The sequence below is a fragment of the Poecile atricapillus genome, chromosome 3 (assembly GCF_030490865.1).
Source record: "Poecile atricapillus isolate bPoeAtr1 chromosome 3, bPoeAtr1.hap1, whole genome shotgun sequence".
In the NCBI taxonomy this organism is placed as follows: Eukaryota; Metazoa; Chordata; class Aves; order Passeriformes; family Paridae; genus Poecile; species Poecile atricapillus.
Genome location: NC_081251.1, coordinates 95513880 through 95533584, shown reverse-complemented (window position 1 = coordinate 95533584; position 19705 = coordinate 95513880). Strand labels below are relative to the sequence as shown.

The following is a 19705-nucleotide window of genomic DNA, read 5'->3' as shown; positions in this document are numbered from 1 at the left end:
ACAAAATCAAGGACCACAGCATTTCCCAAATTATAGCTCTATTCCCAACAGAAATGGGGGTGTTTCTCTAGTAAGTATTACTGTATTTTTTATGTACCAATTGAAACTCCTACTGAAATGCCAATGCTGACACCTGTGCTAGGGTCTACCTGCAGTTGGGAGATGGGGATATCCAAGGCTAGATCAGAAGCTAATTTTATTGAGTATACAAGGTGTTTATATAGGGTTTTACTTGTATAGCACTTATATAGGGTTCTATTTTTGGTAACAATTTCCCATTGGTTATACATTCTTCATGACATCACTTACCTGGTAATAATTTCAAAGTTTCACAACATATTTCTTGGTCACTTCTACCCCAGGGAGCAGTTATTCGTGTCTGTCTCTCCCATGGTTTTGGTTTGAACAGGCCTAAGATATAGGCTCCTTTATCAATTCCATTGTACTCTCTGTTTTATTCCCCGTAAGGGTGAACTGGATGAATGCTTTAGTGGATCAAATACCTACAGTTGCTCTATTGTTTGAGATCACATTGGCTAGTACAGTTTATAAAACACCAGTGAGGAGGTTTCCTAGCACTGAGAAGGTGACTGAGGTTACCTAGCTTGTCTAAGGTGAGACTGAATCACATGCAGGTGCTGTATAAGGACCCACAGGTTCAGCTCCTGGCAGTTTAAAACACTTCCAGGCAATGTTGCCACACTGCCACACTCCCTTCTGTCCTCCACTTACCACTGCTCCTTTGTGACAGCTTTGGTGCTGATCTGAACTGCCAGGTAAAAAGGTTGAACAGGTAAGAGGTACTATGCCAAGCAAAGACCTTTCTGGTAGCATTAGCATGTACACAAATACATTGGGCTGAAAACTGCTGCATTATCTGGTTAGATAAATGCCTGTCCCAGCTCAGCAGGTAGAACAGGGATATGCAGGAGAGAATGAAGAGGTCTGTGGGGACACCAGCTCATATGAGCTAAAACATCGTGTAACAAGACCCTAAATCCCTGTGCTCTAATCCTTAACACCTATCTGTCACAAATGATAGTAAGAAACCATTACACAATAAATGAAATCTTGCATTTTATAACCAGTGTGTTTTAAAGGGATAAAACTATTTTACAGCTTCTGCTTTCAATTAAGTCTCTGATATATTAAGGGCAATTACTCTGAATAATTTTTATCACAGAAAAGTATTCTCTGACCTTTACATGCAGTGTAGTATTATTGTGATTTTTAAATAATATACAAACTTCTGCAGAAGTGTTAAGCCCTGGATTTAAAGCTGATGAGCAGTTAGAAAGATAGACCCACTACAACAAAAAATAGTAAATTATTTAACCATATAAAGGATTGAAAACCATATTGATATTCATAAATTTGATGACCTAATTCCATGCTAAATGGTATATTCAAAGGTGCTTGTTAGTTGATATTAGTAAATTTTTTTTTTTTAATGTAAATGTTACTTGTTTAACACTTGTTAGTATATTGGAAGGATGGAAGAGGAAAGCAAATATCTAAAATGAAGTGTTTTTTATGCAAATTAACACATACCATCCTACCTGAAGATGGGCTTGCAACAGCAAATAGTATATATATATATAAGTGTGTGTAATATATATATATATATATGTATAGCAATAGTTATAGTAATTAAAAGGTATTAATGCCTTTCTTTCCTGCTCTAAAAACATTATTTTCAAACACTATGAATACAGCCATTAGCATAATGTTTAAAGGCCTGGTGTACAGTTAAGAGAATAGTAAATAATTACAGCAATTACATTATGATCTGACATATGAAGTCCATATTGTCTAGGGCTTCAAATTACCAGTTACTAAGCTGTAAATAAGATTGGAAAACACTTTTTTCTTTAATGGTGATTTCCCTCTCTTTATAGTTCTGTTGCCAACCAGAAATGGCAATACCAAGCAAATATTTCATGCTGCATACGTTAACACAAAAAATTTTTACATTCATTATACTATCAAAAACTGTTATATCTTATGGGCAATGAGTTATGAGATTTCAAAGGGCACTTGCTAAGTTGGGAACATGAATCCTTCATGGTCCATTCTTTCCTAACTTTCACAGATCTATAGCTTGCATCTCCTTTGGCCCCATTTTTTGTTAGAACTGTATGCTTAACCACACACAAGTACACCTACTTTGCATAACATTCTCTTCTAACCAGAGAGAAAAGCAGTTAAGAGAGAAGTGTGCTACATACAAACTAAAAGGCATGTACTTTTTTATAGCTGTCTCTGATTCCTGCCACATTTACCACCACCTTTTTAAAATGGGAAATTTAGAAAATTCCAGCTGGTAAATTAGGTTTCCTCTGTTTCTTGTCAGACCTCTCAAAGGTTTGTTTTTTCTTTGGCTTACATTCAATAATTTTCTCCCTCTATCATCTTTATCTATGTTATTAACTTTTCTTTCTCACTACTTTTTAATTTCCCTTTTCCTCAAAGGCCACTCTTCCAATGGTACCCGGCCATGATATCTGCATGATTGCCTTCTCAAGTCTGAGTTCTGCTTCTTTGCTGGCTTCTCTATTCTAGGTTCTTGATCATTTATCATGGCTGCTCTTGCTATGCTTAATCTTCAGTTTGAACATCCCCTTCCTATAAAGTACTCAAATTAAAGTCTTGAGCTCAAACTTTGTTTCTCCCTTGTTATGATCTGGGATACACATAAGAATTCAAGTTTTGTTTCTTTCTAATCACTGCCCCCAATTTCAGCTTTTTGTCATGGAAGTTAATTTGAGTTTCTATTATTTTTTGAACATCCACACAGTCCAGGAAAGATACAAACCCATACCCTTTAGAAACACCAGTTCTGTCAGTAACTACTTTTACATCACAACACACAGTATTGTATAATTTAAAGAAACTCCAAATTTCTACTTCATTCACCCTTAAATATATTCCACCAACCAAGACTGTGTTTGGCATGATTTTTCCTTCTGGCAAAACATGATGTTGACTGACTGTTGACAAATGAAGTGGTTGCACAGTGGGTCTCTGCATTTGCAAACATGAATCACAGAAGCTAAAGTTGTGCCCACACACTTAAAAATAAATTAGGCTTCTAAACAAAAACAATATAAACTTTTTTGGAAAAAAAACAAAACAGACTTGGAGACAGAGTTTGTTTTATTTTTGGTTTGTTTTCAGGGTTTTTTAGGTTTTTTGGTTTTGGTTTTTTTCCCCAGAATCAGGTAAAGGCAGCTCTGTACAAACTTCTGTCTCATGGATTTTGTACAGTGGATGTCATCTGGATTTACATGGGACTGCTCTCTATTTGAATCCCTATAGATTACCTTGAGCACAGGTAATTCTCTCAGGTACTGTATACTCTTCTCCATGGTGTTCTGCCTGCTTGGGCACACTACTGGATCATCCTGGAAAGAACACCTCTCCCTCACGCTTGACAGGAGTCATCAGAACACTAAAAGACATGTTCAGCACACTGAATTCTTTCATTTATCAGATGGCTTATCTGCCAGTATCTCCTGTTCAGCTTCCAATTTCTTGCTCAGTGCAAGACTTAGAGAAGCCTTTCCACTCATCATTACTGCTGTTAAAAGATTAAGTCTTTACCTCATTTCAGCCCTGATGACTGCTTGCCATCTGACTTAACCTGGCCACTGACACAGGGCTTTAGGTCTTCAGCCTGGAACCCAAGATTTAAGCTGAAATACTAGTCTTCCAACAATCAAGAATTCATTGGGAGGAAATTCCACTGTTATTTAGTATACACATATATTTGTTTTATATATATATATATATATATGTATGTATAAAAATTTATATGTATTTATATGTAACTTTCATGCATGTACTTGTCTGAGAATCTATACTTGCTTTGTGTTGTGTTCACTTACTGGTCAAACCATTTGTTAGACAGTGAGTTAATTAAGAACATCCCTTACACCATTCATGACAAACTAATCAAATCACTTCTTAGCCTCTACCTATCTTAATGCTGACTCTAAAATTTTCCAGTGTTTCTCTGTGCAAAGTCTGATTATTTAAGACAAAAGTACACTTCCTTATCCTATACTCACAATAACCACCCCAACATTACTTCTGCCGTCTTTACAGGCAAGCTCTACAGTGAGTTTTCAGTCGCCCAAGTAATTGTAGTAGGAAACCCATCTCAATCAGCCATAGTTTATGAGCCACTAACTGAAATGATCCAACAGACTAAGTATGGAAGGAGAAAACAACTGCTCCCTACATCTTAAAGACTTTGGTTATCATTTTATCTCCTCACTCTTCCAAGTCTAAATGCCAACAGTTTTATTTATATTTCCTATACTATTTTTGTATTAATCCTTTCCAGGAAAATGTTTTTATGTATTTCAAGTCTTTGCAGAGTATGTAGCTTATCACACAAATGACAGTCAGCATAGAAAATAATATTTATATATACACCTCTCAGCATGCCAAATTGCTCTAATTCAGAGAAAGTTCCCAGTTTGTTTTGACCAAAAGTGAGAATAAAAATCAGAGCTCTTTTAGAAACAATACATGGATTCCAAAAAGCTGAGACACATCCAGCTGAGGTTTTATTCTTTTACAATGCACATCAGAAAATCATTTCAGAAAACTTTAAAATATGGAGTGCTCTTGTATCCAAGCATGGATCCCATTTCACAGAGATAAGCAAATATTAATGGCTCAATTCAAGTTACACAGGTTTGTGACAGTCCCAAACCCACATTTTAGATTATGACTTTGGCTCTTTGCTTTCTCAAGAAACCATTTATCTCTCAGTGGTGACAAATTTTCAATGAGGTGCCCCCAGTCAGACAGATAAATCCATTCTGAGATGCATGAAGTTTATCAGAAGTGGGCAGGCACTAAAGCATCTATAAATCAGTGGTGTATACTGACTTCAAGGCACATTGAAAAACTAAGTTCTGCTAAAAGCTAGTAAATTTTATGGGGTTGGGTTGGTGTTTGGTATTTTTTTCAAGAGGACACTGTCTTCAGAAATTTGATGACCTATACCATGCTAAATGGTACATTCAAAGATACCCAAATAGGTAATCCACGGAAACTGTAAAAATGTTATTCATTCTGTCACTGGACAGGAGTAACAGTTGCATAGTAAGCTACATTCATGGTCCCAAACCCCTTTGGCATACTGGCAACCATGGAATCAAAAGTTCATTACTATATTCACAAATACTAAAGGGTTTTTTGTTTTACTGCCATCACTGGAGAGCTGAAAAGGCACACAGGTATTAAACAAGTCCTCGGGCAGAATATAACTCTAAGCAAACCAGAATATCCAACACAGTATAGTTTATTTGCACAGATAATCAACCAAAACTTTTTCTGGACTACAAAACTGGGTGCTGGCTTACTTGTGATAAGCCATAGAATACTATAACATGTTAGCTCATGCTTGGTGGCAACAGGTTTGTTTTCCTAGGTTGTGTAATCCAAATTCCTTTTCTAAGAGATTATTTTGAGAAGCACTATTAAATGGAATAATTAATGATAGCACTGAATACTAGAGAAGTATTTTTTTTTTCTTTGTAAGCTTCAAACATTACAAATATCAATTTATAAAGAACTAATATGATTTTAGGAATGGGAATTTCTGCTAGTACACTAAATTTCTGCTTACATTACAATCAGGTCAGTGTACCCAGCTGTAGCACATGACAGAGATTTTAGGAACACAGTTAAGGTCACATTTACAATACAAATTGGGAACGTGTTGCAACTGCATTCTTTGATTTGATTGTAATGTAGATGACTGTAAAACTAATTAAACATCATCTACTGTTCACAGGAGAAACCACCAGCTGTTGCTTAAGCAGACTTTAAAGACAGTTTTGTATTAAACAGGTTATGACACGGTTTTACCGACCAGCAAGGACTGAGATTTTTTCCATGTTATAACAAGATTCTTTAACACACTCAACATATGTTTAATACAGGTTTTACTGTCAAGGTGCTAAGCCACCCCAAAATTCCTTGCACAGTTTCATAATAAATGTCTCCTATATTTTGACATAAAGTCAGTTTTCCTCTGCTGATATTTAACCATTTGGTCAAGCTGAATGGTGTCGGACCTTTTTTCACGAGGGTTTGAGAAAATTCAGGAGTACCAATTCCAAAATTTGGGTAAAAAAATTAAATAATGTCTTTCTCCTATGCATTGCTTTCATATGGAAATCAAAAAGCACCTTCTTAAGATCACTATCATTATCTCAATTTTCAGACAAGAAAACAGACAAAGGGGTGTGCTGCTACATGCCCAACATAAGCCAAAAAACTGGTAGCTAAAGTAACTGAGGTACAGTCCTATATCAGTGAGTTATCTCTCATTTGTTGAGATGTTTCTATTTGTATGTTATTTAGACATTCATTCTATTTTGTAGAGCACTTAATACAATAATCTTGGTGATACTGTACCAGGATCCAGTACAAAAAATTAATTATACCAGAGCAGAGGAAATCTTTTTGAAATAGACTTCATAAGTCATTACGGCAAGTCAATAAAATCTCTAAATATAATTTAGAGGTGTCATAGTTTCAGGTGAAAGAAATTGCTGTAAAATTCCCTAGCAGCATAGAAAGTACATATGACTGATAAAAGATTAACCATCAAAGTTTTCTGGACAAATTTGAACCATCACAGGCATTTGGAACCAAATCAATAATTTGTATCATTTTTACCTCCAATTCTTGAAACAGTTTGAGTAATACCTAAGCTAGTTTTAGTCTTTTATTAAATGACTCCCTGTTGCCACTGAAGATGAATAGGTCACACGGACACAGGTCGAGGTGTGGTGAAAAGAAGAGAAAGTTTATTTTTCCTCACAGGATTTATAGGCTCCTGACCACAGCCAGGGATTGGATGGTCAGGATAACACTTTCTCACAGCACTGGCCATGAGAGATGCCCATCACAGGATGTGTAACAGGAAGAATGTACACATATCTATGTTTACAGTTACTGTCCTGGGAAAGTCCTTAGAAAACCATGTCAGCAAGCTCAGAAGCTGAGTTTTCAGGGTGACAGACTCCCCAACTAGCAGATAAGAATGGTTAGTTTTAATCCCAAATCAATATACTCCTGACTGCTCTTGAGGAACAAAAATAATATGTAAAGATTACAGATTTTAATGGTCCTAGAAAGCTGTAGTAGCACCAACACAGCAGATTTACATATGGAAACTTCTTTGCCGGCTGTAATGTCTGGGAAGTTTGGTGTTTTAAAGCACCTACTGCTACAGTCTCTGAAAGTCCACTACTGCATTAAGTAATCTCATGACAAGCAATAATCATCACCATTCCCAGTTTCAGGAGCTTCTCTTGGCTGGGTAAATTTGCAGTGCATTTTATTTTGCAGAGTTTGTTGAGCGGACCTTGCTCTTGCTGAGAAGCAGTATGATTTTATTTATTCTAGTTAATTTTATTTCTTCTAGGGGACTGGATCCAGCAGGTAACCAATACGTCAAATCTCCCCCCCTCAAAATCTTCCCATCCTTCATTGTGTCAGTGATTCTTGCAACGTTGTGTCCTTTGCAGCTAAGCTCCCTAAATAAGTTTGCTTCAAATGCAGAGAGACCTGAGAAAGTGAAAGTGACCAGCTGCAAAGCAGGAATCCGACTAAAACGCTTTAGGGAGCCAGCACACCACCCTGAGGCACAGATGCAAAAATCAGTATTTACTGTGTTAAAAACAGCATCCTTACACTTGGCTCATCATAGGGAGGACAGGACAGCAACCAAACAAGTTAAACCCTAGTCTTGATGTGTACTACCCTCTTTTGCAACTTTCTTCTCAGTAATGTAATCTCTTTTCTGTATCATTTCAGAGCACAGCGGCTCCATTTTATCATCTGACACCTGATATTCCTTCCAGATAGTTACACTACGCTCTCGTATCTACACATGGTCAAGTACAATTCAAGTTTAAATCCTAAATGGTGTCACTTCTTAGTGCCTCTGTAGCCATATGTAAAATGGGGATAATTACTTACTTCATTAAGGTGTGGTGCTTGTAAAACGCTTGAGAGTCTCAGATGAAAAGGAGTGCTTGCAAAATGTAATTATAATATTATTATGCCAGAGGTAAGGCATAGGCTTATGATTCCATGTACAGTGTTTAAATACAATTACTTATCTATCAAAATCAAGAATCTGTGCTATTTCCCCTTCTCTCAGCTCCTGATCCTCTTACCATTAATAATCTGAGTAATTCTGACTCCAGTGAATCTGCTCACTTACTGCTTCAGTAAAATGCACAAGAAACAAACAGTAAGTAACAACAACTCCAAAATAGTATCAATTCTCATTTATCACTATTTCAATAATTTCCCTAGTTTGCAAGAATCTTTAAGTCTCTCAAAGTGTCGCAGTTGTTTTAAAAGGACACCTGCCTTTGACACTTCTGTACATGCCCATTGGTACCAGAGGTATTTGTATATGCTTTCTAGAATGTGGATTATTTTTGGAATGTGGATAATTTCAAATAAGTATAGTTTTTTCAGTCAAAAATAATTTTGCAAATTGCACATTGGCTATGATGCACAAGAGGATCTACACATAGTATCTATTATTCACATTGCTCGTATGCCTACTTGATTTGGTGATTCAACACTGTTGCTAGCCTCAATCTTCCAGACAGTATTCCTACAGTGTGATGTGTTCCCTGCTCCTTTTGTCATTTACACCAGGCATCAGATGGGCTTTCCCACATCTGCCGAGTCCTGGGCATTTCGTGTAATTACAAACCACCACGTTCTAGGCCAACTTCAGGTTTTCTCCTGCTTGCTTTCCAGCAAGGCACAGAGGCATGACACCAGCATCATGAGAGTTTCTCCATCACGGGTATTTCACCCTCTGTGGAGCTGGAAGAGGAGGGATAACCACACTTCTAGAAGCGAGGGTCACACAGTAAGCAGGAGACTGAAAGGGCTGAGATGGGAAGAGAAGAAGCAGTCACAGGGGAGGAATGGAGAGAAACTATGCTGTCGCGCAAGGCTGCAGGATATGGACAGGGAGTTAAGGAAGGGCAGAAAAGTGGTTACAGACAAGCAGGGCGGCACCGCGCCTCCGTACGGGAGGGCTGGAAGGAGGATCTCAGGAACTTCCAGGCCCACGCGTGCAGAGCCTGTCTCAGCTCCCCGCCTCCCCCTTCTCAAAGTCTGTCCGGGGGTGCTCCCCCAGCTCCCCCGGTGCTCCCGGGCGGCCCGGGCCGACACGTGCGCGGAGCTCCACGGCGGGAGGGGCGGGAGGGGCGGGAGGGGCGGGAGGGGCGGGAAGGGGCCGGCACCCGCACCTGGCAGCTCTGCCCTCCTAGGGAGAGCCGCCGCCGGCACCCGCCCGGATTGGCAGGAGCCTGCGCCCTCCTCTTCCTCCCTCTTTTTCCCTCCTCCGCGGGGTGGGTTTTAACCCTCCTCCTCCTTCCTTGGGGAGGGGGTAAGAGTTAAAAAAAAAAAAAAAAAAAAAAAAAAAAAAAAGAAAAAGAAAGAAAGAAGGAGAAAGAGAAAAGAAATCCCAAGTCGCGTCCCCGACGTCTCCGGGCCCCGCGGCCGCAGCGGCCGCCCCACATTCCTGGCATTCCTGGGCCGTGACTCCCCGCGCCGCCCCGGCCCCAGCCCGGCCCCGGCCCCGCCGCCTCCGGCTCGTCCGCCCGCCCGCCGGCCCCGCTCGCCCCCGCGGGACACCAGTCCCCTCCCTCCCGCCCTGCCTCGCTCCTTCCCGCACCCCGCGGCCGGCAGCAGGAGCTCAGGGCGCCCGGCCCTCCGCGCCGCCACCGGCGGCCGCAGCGCCCTCCCGGCCGCCCCGCTGAAGTTCCCCGCGGTGGCCGGGCCGGGGCGGCGGGAGCCGCTCTCCCTCTGCAGCGCCCGGTGCCGGCGGCAGCCGCTGCCCGCGGGCCGGGACCGCCGCCTCCCGCGGGCGCGCACAAAGCCGGAGCCGCCGCGCTGCCCAGCAGGTAAGGAGCCGCCGCCGAGTTCGCTCGAGTTCGGGCGCGTCCCCGCGCAGACTTTGAAACGCCCGAGCAGCGCCTCGCACTCGGAGTGTGCGGTCGGCAGCGTTTGCGCGGGGCTCGCTGTGCGCGGCAGCGGGCTAGCACAGCTCCGCCGGGTGTGCACCGCTGCCTGTGAACCACCAAAATAGCCACGCTTGGGTTACAAATGCCAGTCGGTGACCTGCGGTAAGCGAGCCTTGGATCCTCCGTCCAGCCCGTGAATTTCATCTGTTAGACACACAGATAACACGGCATTTGTCTAGTCGAGAGGTATTTGTAAATAGCGAGGAACGGGCAGGGCTCCGTGCTGGGCTGCCCCTATTTACATCGCGGCATGCCCGTGTTTGCCTTCCTCCCCGCCCGGGGCTTTACCTTGCTCTTTGTTAGTTACAGTCAAGCCTAAACTGGCCGTCTTCAGCAAGTCTGTAACTCTGCCGAGTGCCGCAGCAAAGATCGCGGCTAGGCAGAGAAGAGTGACATCTGCTCTCGTTTCTGATGTGGCAAAGTCGATGAATTGTTAAGATCTCAAACCAGCTCACTTTATTGGGGTGTATTTGGGACAAGCGTTACATAATGTATGTGTGGTATGTGGATATGATGTGTGCTGGAGCTTTCCTATCGAGTATGTTTTATCTCTCTGATTTGCATAAAATAATGATATGTTTCCATTATAAGCAACTCTTTGGTTGGTCGTAACTTTAACAAGGTGGGAACAGTGACTCGTAAAAGGCTCAGATTCAATATGTTATTGCCCAAGAAGTTTTCTGGCATTTTTGGCATGTAGCCTGAAACCATAGAAGAAATGCTTTTACCAGAAGCCAGTTCTTTTTTCTTTAAACTCTGTGCAGATAGTTGCTACAGGGTTTGGTTATTCCAAAAGCACTGTTACATGCTGCAGTTCTTCAGAGTTTGAAAAACTGTTCATATAAAATGCCTCCCCCCCTTCCCAAATCACAAGTCACCACCTGCCAACTTCCATATTATGAGAGGAGGTAGCTCTTTTTGAGGAGAGATGTGAAGGGAGGCAGTCCCAGCAGGAACTGTGTTCTTGTTATCCAGCTGAAAATGTCCCATCAAATATGAGTGACAAAATACAGATGAAGTAGCTTTTGCTCTTGGCTTCTGCGGGTTTTGTTGCTGACATCTAGTACTTGTTACACGGTATAAAATAGAGGGTGTGTTGATATTATAGTAATGCAAATAAGCTTTAGGACCTGTTCAGTTATTGGCAGTAGTTGAACTCTTTCTGGTATCTTTAGAAGGCTGTGCCAGAGTTGCTTACAAAGGGCACTTATCTCATGGGTCATGATACAAAATTTGGGAGCTTTGCAAACTTATGGGCTGAACCACAGTCCATCAGCAAAAAAAAAAGATAGTCCCTAAAATCTGTGGCAGAACTTGTGGGCCATCAATTCTGCCAGTGCATTTGTGTGTGGGAAGCTGTAAAGCATGTCTGTCTTGATGCATCCTCATGGAATCCAGTGGTGCAGACCAAGGCCAGAGCAAGGGCTGCTAGGTTGATCTCTGTACTGAGCAATGTGAGCTTTTGTATCTACCTTGTATTTAGAGTTTTACACATGCCTTTTAAATGTTTCTGTAATAGTAACAGAAGTAGCTTTGGTGCAGCTTGTTCATGAGGGTTAATTAGCAACCAGTGTTAGTACTAATGACTGACTTTTCTCTTGCTCATTCTTGTCCAGCAGAAGCCCATGAGTCAGTTATTGTAACTTAGGTATGGAATGAGTTTCTATGAAATGCATCCACTCTTGTGCACTTAGCAAATTGCTTTGGCCAACAGTGGTTCCTCCAATCAGGGAGAAAGTATTTTACATATATCGACACAGATAGTTGTGTGCAGAGTTCTGATAACTCTATGGCTTCCTTTTTCTATGTTTATTTGGTACTGCTGAGTCAATCTGCTGCTCTTCCTTCTGTTTCTCTTCATAAGCTGTGAAGCTGTGTTTGATTAATTGTTACTTAAGTAGCTCATTTTAATATGGATTTACATTTAGCATAGGTATATGCTGTATGAAACTGAAGAACTCCATTCTTTCCGCTAGAAGCGAATTCTCTGTTTCAAGGGTTTGTCAGCTGAGGTGGGAATGTATAAACTGCTGGTACTATACAACAGGTACAAAGTTTTCAGCAGGCTGTGCTGCTGCAGCATATACGTCCTAGTCCTGCAAAGATCCACCCATGTGCTTCAATTCACGTTCATGAATCATGTGTTTGAAACCATGTGATTTCTTTTATATATGTAATAATCAACATGTATACGAGTCCTTGTAGGAATCAGGCTGTAATACTTAGTATGCAGTGTATCCAGCTCAGCTGTAAGAAGATTTCAATAAAGGCCTAATTTTTATGCTGAGAAAATGCCATAAAAGTACTTTTTATGTCTAAGTCCACTGTGAAGTGCAGCATACCTTCACCTATTATGCTTTGTGGAGTTCCATTCGAACAGATCCTGATCTTTGAAAATAAAGCAGAATGGTGTAGATTTTCCTCCTGTGAGGAGGGAGTATGGTACAAGATTGTGCACGAGATTCTCTGAAGTTTTATGTGAAAAAAGTTCCTTTTTATAAATCTACTGGTTTTCTATTCAAACTTCATGAGTGTTGCTGCCTCCACCTATGAAATTGCTAAAAACCAAGAATTAAAGAGTAGTTCCTAAAGGAGTGGAGGTAGACCTGAGTTGAAGTCTGTGTTGTGGTAAAAATAGGATTTTGGCTTCATTGTCTAACCCGTATTCTCCTCTCCCTGTTGCAGGGGACCTTAACTCAGTGAGCAGGTGCAGCTTCCTCTGGTGGTGCTGGAATCAGTTCATGTCCAGATCAAGTGTAGCCTGTCCCATGGGGTGCCCTTGTTCTCCTCAAAGCCTTTTGGTTTGCTGTGCATGTGGAGCTGAACAGGTGATTGGTGAGGAGACACGTCATACCCACTGAAAGAATAGGGCTCCTCACCTATGTGGAGATAGCCCTAGGAGCAGGAACTCTTCCCCTTTCCTTTGGGCTGTCAGAGGAAATGAGGAGAAATCAGGAATGTGAAAGGAATTAAGGACACAAGATCATGGTGCAATGCAAAGTATGTAAAAAGAAGTGCATATTTGTTCTAAAATGTGTTTCCTACCTTATCGTGCCTGTCCTAATAAGCAGCTGAAAATGTTATTGTCAGCTGTATGTGAATACCTAAGTGACTGTAAATTTGGCTAACGTTAAGAAGGTTTTCTGACCAAAGGACTTTTCTGGAGGATGTTGGGTGTATGAAATAATGGATGCATGCTGGCTGGGGAAGAAGAGAACGTTGACTGCTCTGGTGTCCTGTAGCCATTGTTTCAGTCTTATTTTCTGCTCATGTAGAGTTTAGGTACCAAGCTTCGCTCAACAGCAAGCACGTCTTCTGGACTCTGCAACTCTCTAATTCTCAATCAGTCTACCTGTCCTTATGACTAAGAATACTTTTTTATTTTGTCAGTAACAATGTAAACCTAAAATTACACTATGCGATGTATAAACACCTCTGAAAAGAGGGTGGTGAATGTGCATTTTGGTGATCTAATAAACTAGATGAATGATGGTGTGCCAAAACTTGCTAATGATGCAAAAGTATTTGGATTAGGCAAGACTGAAGAAGACTGAGAAATTGTAAAGGGAATCCAAGAAAGCTGGGTAAAAGGGAGGCATAGCAGATGATGTTGATAAATTCAAGAACATGCATGTTAGACGGAATAATCAAATTACTTCTTCATGTTACTGGATTGTAAATTAACTATATTTATTAAAGTGGAGAGGAAAATTTCAACAATGTTTCATTTGAACTTGTGTGCCTTCTTAATGCTCAGTGTTGGGCAGAGGAAAAATGCCACAGTTGTTTTGTAATATTGTGTTAATGACACAAAAGATGCTATTAAACTGGTGCTTGAATTCACCAGGAGTAATCAGTTTGTGGTCTCCTATCAATGAAGAGTGATTGAAAAATAATCAAATGAAGTTAAGCAGGAAATATTCATGTAGCACTGTTTCAAGGGGGTCAGTTAGAGGAGGTAGGATGTATATGTGCAAAATAGTGCTTGACCATTACTCTTTGATACAATGGCTTGTTATAAGGAGTAGTTTGAAAGCCAAAGTGTATAATTACTTCTAAATCACCATTTTTGTCATATACTGCCAAAGGAGATCATATAAACCAAAAGCTTGTTAGGACAAACAAGATAAGTGAACTGTTCTAGGGACAGGAAAAGCAGTCACAGCTACAACGAAGGGATGTTAGCTGTATTGCTGTAGGGCATAAATCAACCTTATCTGACAGGGATTGAGAAATTTCTCGTAGGACAGATGATGCCATATGTGCCTGTTGTGATATTTTATATGTTTTTTTACAGGGGAAGCTGCTCTTAGAAGCAGGCTGATGATTAGACACGCTATAGTAATTTAGTTTCTCTATTGTACTGTGATGCAGATTTTAATTACATATTCATGCAGGGGGAATTGAAAGATTAATTTTTTGGTATATGTTCAGGTTTCATGGAAAGCATGACTTGGACTTCAAGTCTTTAGCACATTCAAGTTTGATGTTTTAACTTAGTGAGATGTGCTGTGCTGTGGCCTGGGCTGGCATAGAGAGGACAGTGATGGCTAGGCTTCATTTAAAGGCAGATAGCACTGATATCTGTTATTACTCAATTTGGTTAGGATTTCTACTATGTTTTCTGATGGACAAAGGGTATTTTTTAATTTGGGCTGTTAATATAAATAGTTTTGATTTCTGTAACAATGATAGTTCTGTGGCTGTGAGGAGCACAAGGACTGGTTTATGGAGGTAACTGCATCTCTTGCAGCTTAATGCGTGTTTCAGAGAAAATATTGCCAACACAGTGGAATTCTTGCATATTTACCTGCTGGGGGAAAGATTGATTTAGTAGCAGGAATTGTGATTGATCTAACAATCAGCACTTCATGTTAACAAATTAGTGTATGTAGTACATGTAGTATGTAGTACAACATAGTTAAGAGTTGTCTGTGGAAGTTTCAAGAAACTATGCTATACCCGAAAGAATAAAAAGCCAGGACTTGTGCAACTTTTAGGTGGTCTAACCAACCAGAATGAGTTGTCTTACAGGCTGCCTGCCTTGCAGGTATCTGCGAAATAAATTATGGACTGACTCTGCCTTCACTGTTGAGAAGGCTGAAGCTGTTGAGAAGGGAGCCTTGCACTTCTTTTTGAACTTAGAAAATAAAGTTTATCGGGAGGCTGTCATTTGTAAACGTGCATAAAAGTGATGTCCTCTCCTGGGACATCCTTTGGCTATGGGCTGGATTCAATGCATAGCTCTCTGAAGGACAAAGGGTAGGGCCTTAGCCCAGGAGAAGCTGGCAGTGTAGGAGAACCGGGAGGTTACCAGTAGTTGTTTTAACTTGTGTTTGTGAAATTCTTTCTTGTTTTTACAACTGAGAAAATAGTTTGCATTCCTAAGGTTTTTGAGATTAGCTCTTATCATGGAACTCCCTCTTTTGAGAGGAGGCATTCACTACCTTGTAGATAAAATGCCTTTAGGTTTTTATTGGTGATGATAATTAAGCCAGGTTTTTAGACAAGCCTGGGCAAAATCAGGGGACTTTGCCAATCAGAGATTCAGCAGATAGAAGCCAGATCCTATTTTTGATGTCTGGTGCCGTTTTGATTTTGACCTCTTCACACAGGACTTTCATTTGTCCTTTCAGTGCAAAATGTATCCTGTTGGTGGTGGAAACCCTGCATTTTCTGGGTATGTGATATGCAGTGCTTATCTCAGGTGCTTTGAAAGGGAGACAGTGTGTAAAGGAATTTCTACAGAAAACATTGTGCCTGTTGTTTACCAGGACAGAGGGAGAAGAGAGGGGAAAGCAATATATTCAGTGGCTTAGTTTGCCCTGTGCTGAGGTGGAATGAACCTTCTGATGCCTTCAGAAGGAGCAGGCCCTTAAACAGGTGACCTCAAACAGAGAAAAGAGGTATTTCAGAGGAAATCTGACTTCTCCTTTAAGAGCCTTGCAAAATGTCCCATGTGAACAGACCTGCCTCAGGAAGAAAAACCCTGATGAGCTTAGGGGGTGGAAATTAATTTCAAAGGTCCTGGAAAACAGGCATCTGAAATGATAATAATTTTTCTTTTCTTTTTCTTGGTTTTCCTTCTTTGGCAAACATCTAAGAGCTACTGAGTGTAATCGACGTCTATTTACATTCTTTATAGTGTTGAGAAGATTCAGCCTGTTTGGGAAGATGCTTTGGTCAGCTTACAAGATAAAGAAATCAGCTGCTAATTGAAGGGGATGGTTGGTGCAGTCTGCTGCTGGTAGACAGAAATATTGACAGAGCTTCAGAGCTCTGACAGTTTCAGAATGGAGGGTGGACAGGGAAAGTTTCAGCTTGTGGATTAAACAACTTATGTAGATGTATTTGAGTAAAGTTCCTGTGATTCCTTCTACCTCTGCCAACACTGTGCTGTGGGAATCTGTGACAGCAGAGGAAGCTAAATCACACTATCGATGTGCTGCTGCTCCCCACTTTGTTGTGGTTCTTTTTGGGAACAGAGAAAGACAATGACAGGGTTGGTTTTTTTGCAAGTTCTCTTCCATGTGTCCATGTTCCCTTTCTTAGCTTGGTGCCCCAAAATGCATCTGTGCATAGCTAGAAATCTTGTTTCTAAAATAGAACAGAAATCTTGCAGGAGAGCATTATTGAGGTGGGATAACATTTAGCATCCAAATGGTAGGTATGTTAGTTGCTAACAGTTTCACTTCCTTTTTTTTTAAATTGTTTGTCTTTCCGACAAGGGGGAAATAAAAGATGCCATTTAAAGGTGAATGTTATTTTTAGTTTTTGCATATTTTAGGGCTTTTGCTATGCAGTTTGCTGTTGCATGCTGCTTAACATTGTCTACAAAGAGGTGTTTAAATACAATGATGTATATGGAGAGATAGATCTCAATTCATAAGTAATGTTTTTGCATTCCTTTCTGTATTGTAGAATGTATTGAGAAGTTTACAGATAGGAAAAGACAAAATACACATCTTGAATTACAGTCTAAGGAAGAGGAGAAGAAATGGTTTGGTGCAATAGGCAAATGGTGTGTTGGGGAGTACTGGCATGTATTATAAGGATTTTGGTTTCTTTGGTCACAGCCTGCCCTCAGATGCTGGTTCACCTCTTGAAAGTTTTTCTGGTTTCTGCATTTGATTGGGAAATTGCTGTGTATATTTGAATATGCAAATTCAGAAATGCAGATTTATGGTTCAGTAGTTGAGACTGTTTTGGAAGAAAATACCACCTCAAGTCCTGCTTGACTTGTAATGAGCATTTTTCTGGAGCTGGAATGAAAGAAAGCACCTATAAGGAGAGTGCAGTAGCTTGGTCTTCTCTGCTAGCTGTGTGTTAGTTTTGCTCTAGCTGCTCTTGTTCTTTGCTGCTGATGTAGTAACCTAAAACTGCTGGTCGCAGAACAGCTCTGGGTTCTTACAGTATACATTTGCATATAACTTTTCACTGCTGAAAAGGTAAATTATCACTGTGGATAGGCTGAGCTTTCAAAACCTTGTCTAAGAATGGCCCACTTGTCTCTTGATGTACAGATGGTTTTATCTCGAGAGGCTGATGTAGTCTTGCAGTTTTTCCTTGAGCCTGACTTAGGTATGAAGACTGCCACCCATGCACTAATTAATCTGTCAAAACATCTGACAAGGGGTGGGTGCGCATTGGAGACAATTAGTCATTTTGTCTATTAGTCAATAATGTCAGCTTTGGTTGATGTTATATAAAGTTTCTTACCTACTTTTGTATTTTCAGCTTGTGTTACGGTAGAAGCTTGTTAACACGTGGTTTAACTTCCATGTTAGCTTTGTGTAGTTAGTGTCCTTTGCAAGTATCACTAGTTCTCTGCATACAGTTGTGAAATTCTGCATTTCCTACCCCTCTATACATTCAGCAATGTAAATTCAAAAATTCACTTCAATGGTCATGACTGGCTGGACTATGAGCTGGTAATAATAAAGTCCTCCACATGGAAATTTGTTAAATAAGAGGAGCATTCAGCTAACTTCAGGTAACATTGTCCACTGTTTAATGCCACTTAATTTTGCCTTCTCTGCTCTCTTTAATAGTGTAGATTTATAAAGTAATTTATTTTTTTACTTGGGATGGAATCAGAGCAAATGCATTTGTCATCTCTTCATGTTTCATGTTGCAATGAAAGAGAGCAGCAGAGGATAGGACAATGACAGTGAAGGATGTCCTCCATTATTTCTATATTTTCTTATGATGAAGGAAACAAGTTTGTGCATGTTTATCTTAAGAAGGCTTTTTGCCACAACCTGAGCACCCTGTGACAGTGGTTTTGAAAGCAGAACATGTTAGTTTCGTTGAGTGCCTTTTGCAAAGGTTAAGATACGTGAATAAAAATAACATTTAGAACTTCCATGTTGAAAAAGACCCTTTGGTAATACAGTTAATAAAACAATTTTATAAGTTTAAGGCAGAATCTACATTGTTTATTAGGAAAACTTCCTAATGATAAGCTCTATGATTCATAGTATTAATTTCCTAGGAACAGCTCTGTTTTGGAAACTGTGTTTAAAGAAGACTCACCAGTCCACTGAAGCATTCAGTGAAGAGTCAAAGTCTTTGTCAGAAAGACAAGGTTCTGGCTTTGTAATCAGAGAGGTCACTTTCTTCATAGTAGTTTGAAATAATAAAGTATTTTTTAATTTAAAAACCTGTGGTATTAGCTCCAGTAATTTTTATTTTTCGCCATTGTTTTAGGGGTAAAGATGAATTTGGTTACTGAACTTAGGAAAAGATCAAGGGGTTTTTGGTTGTTTTGTGGGGTTTCTTTTTTTGGTTAATTATTTGAACCCATTTTTTAGTGAAGGGTCTGGTAAAATGGTAGTAGAAAACCAGTCCAGATATCTTTAAGTAAGTACTTTTGGCAGTGCAGTGTTTTGGGGCCTTCGTGAACAAAGTGACCTCCTTTGCAGTATTTCATACCTTTGTACCTGTACTTTGATAGACACTTCATTTGCTTTATCCTGAGGCATTTAACAGGCCATTCATTTATCCACCCATGCGTGTTTCTGCCGCACCTGTGGCTCTCTTGAGCTGTGATGCCCTGGAATGTTTCATGTTGGCCACGCTGGGTGCTTTCTACACCACATTCTGTCAGACATCATTTGACCTGCTCTCTGCAACTGTGCTTCAAGCAAGGTCCTAAATGCCCATCACCGAGAGCCAGTGTGGAACTGTTTGGGTGATGACTTAATTGCAGATTTCCTTCACTGTTATCTCAGTGAAGTTGTTTTACTGGTATGTGCGTTGATTTTGTGTACAATGGTCAAACCTAAAAGAATTTAATCAGAGTAACAAACTGATAGGGCTGGGTATCAAGTGCTAACTGCACAGGAAGGGGCTCTGCACCCAGCAGTGCCAAATCTGTTCTGGATGATGTTGTCAGTGATGGGTGTTTCATTAAGTCTTTATGCAGTGATTCCTCTACCCATTAGGAAAAGAGACTGAGGAGAGCTTGAATGTTCATGGGGTTTTTGTAGTTTTGTTTTGTTTTAAAACATATCCCCATAATGGTAGAGATATATAGGAAAGGTAATGAATTTTATAAAATAACAAAGATATGTGGCTTTTAAGAGTGTTTCTGTCAACAGATGAAGACCATTTAT

The 19705-nt window shown here is 40.3% G+C and overlaps 1 protein-coding gene across 2 annotated transcripts in view; it reads left to right on the top strand.

The window, feature by feature from the left end:
- Positions 1–9726: 9726 nt before the first annotated feature.
- The window catches only part of PTPN14 (protein tyrosine phosphatase non-receptor type 14), a 110685-nt gene continuing 100706 nt past the window's right edge, over positions 9727–19705 (top strand). Inside the window, exon 1 of one of the 2 annotated variants that reach the window (XM_058835799.1) lies at positions 9727–9968. The gene's annotated coding sequence lies outside the window, so the exon portion shown is untranslated. The other variant, XM_058835800.1, reaches the window with a different exon arrangement.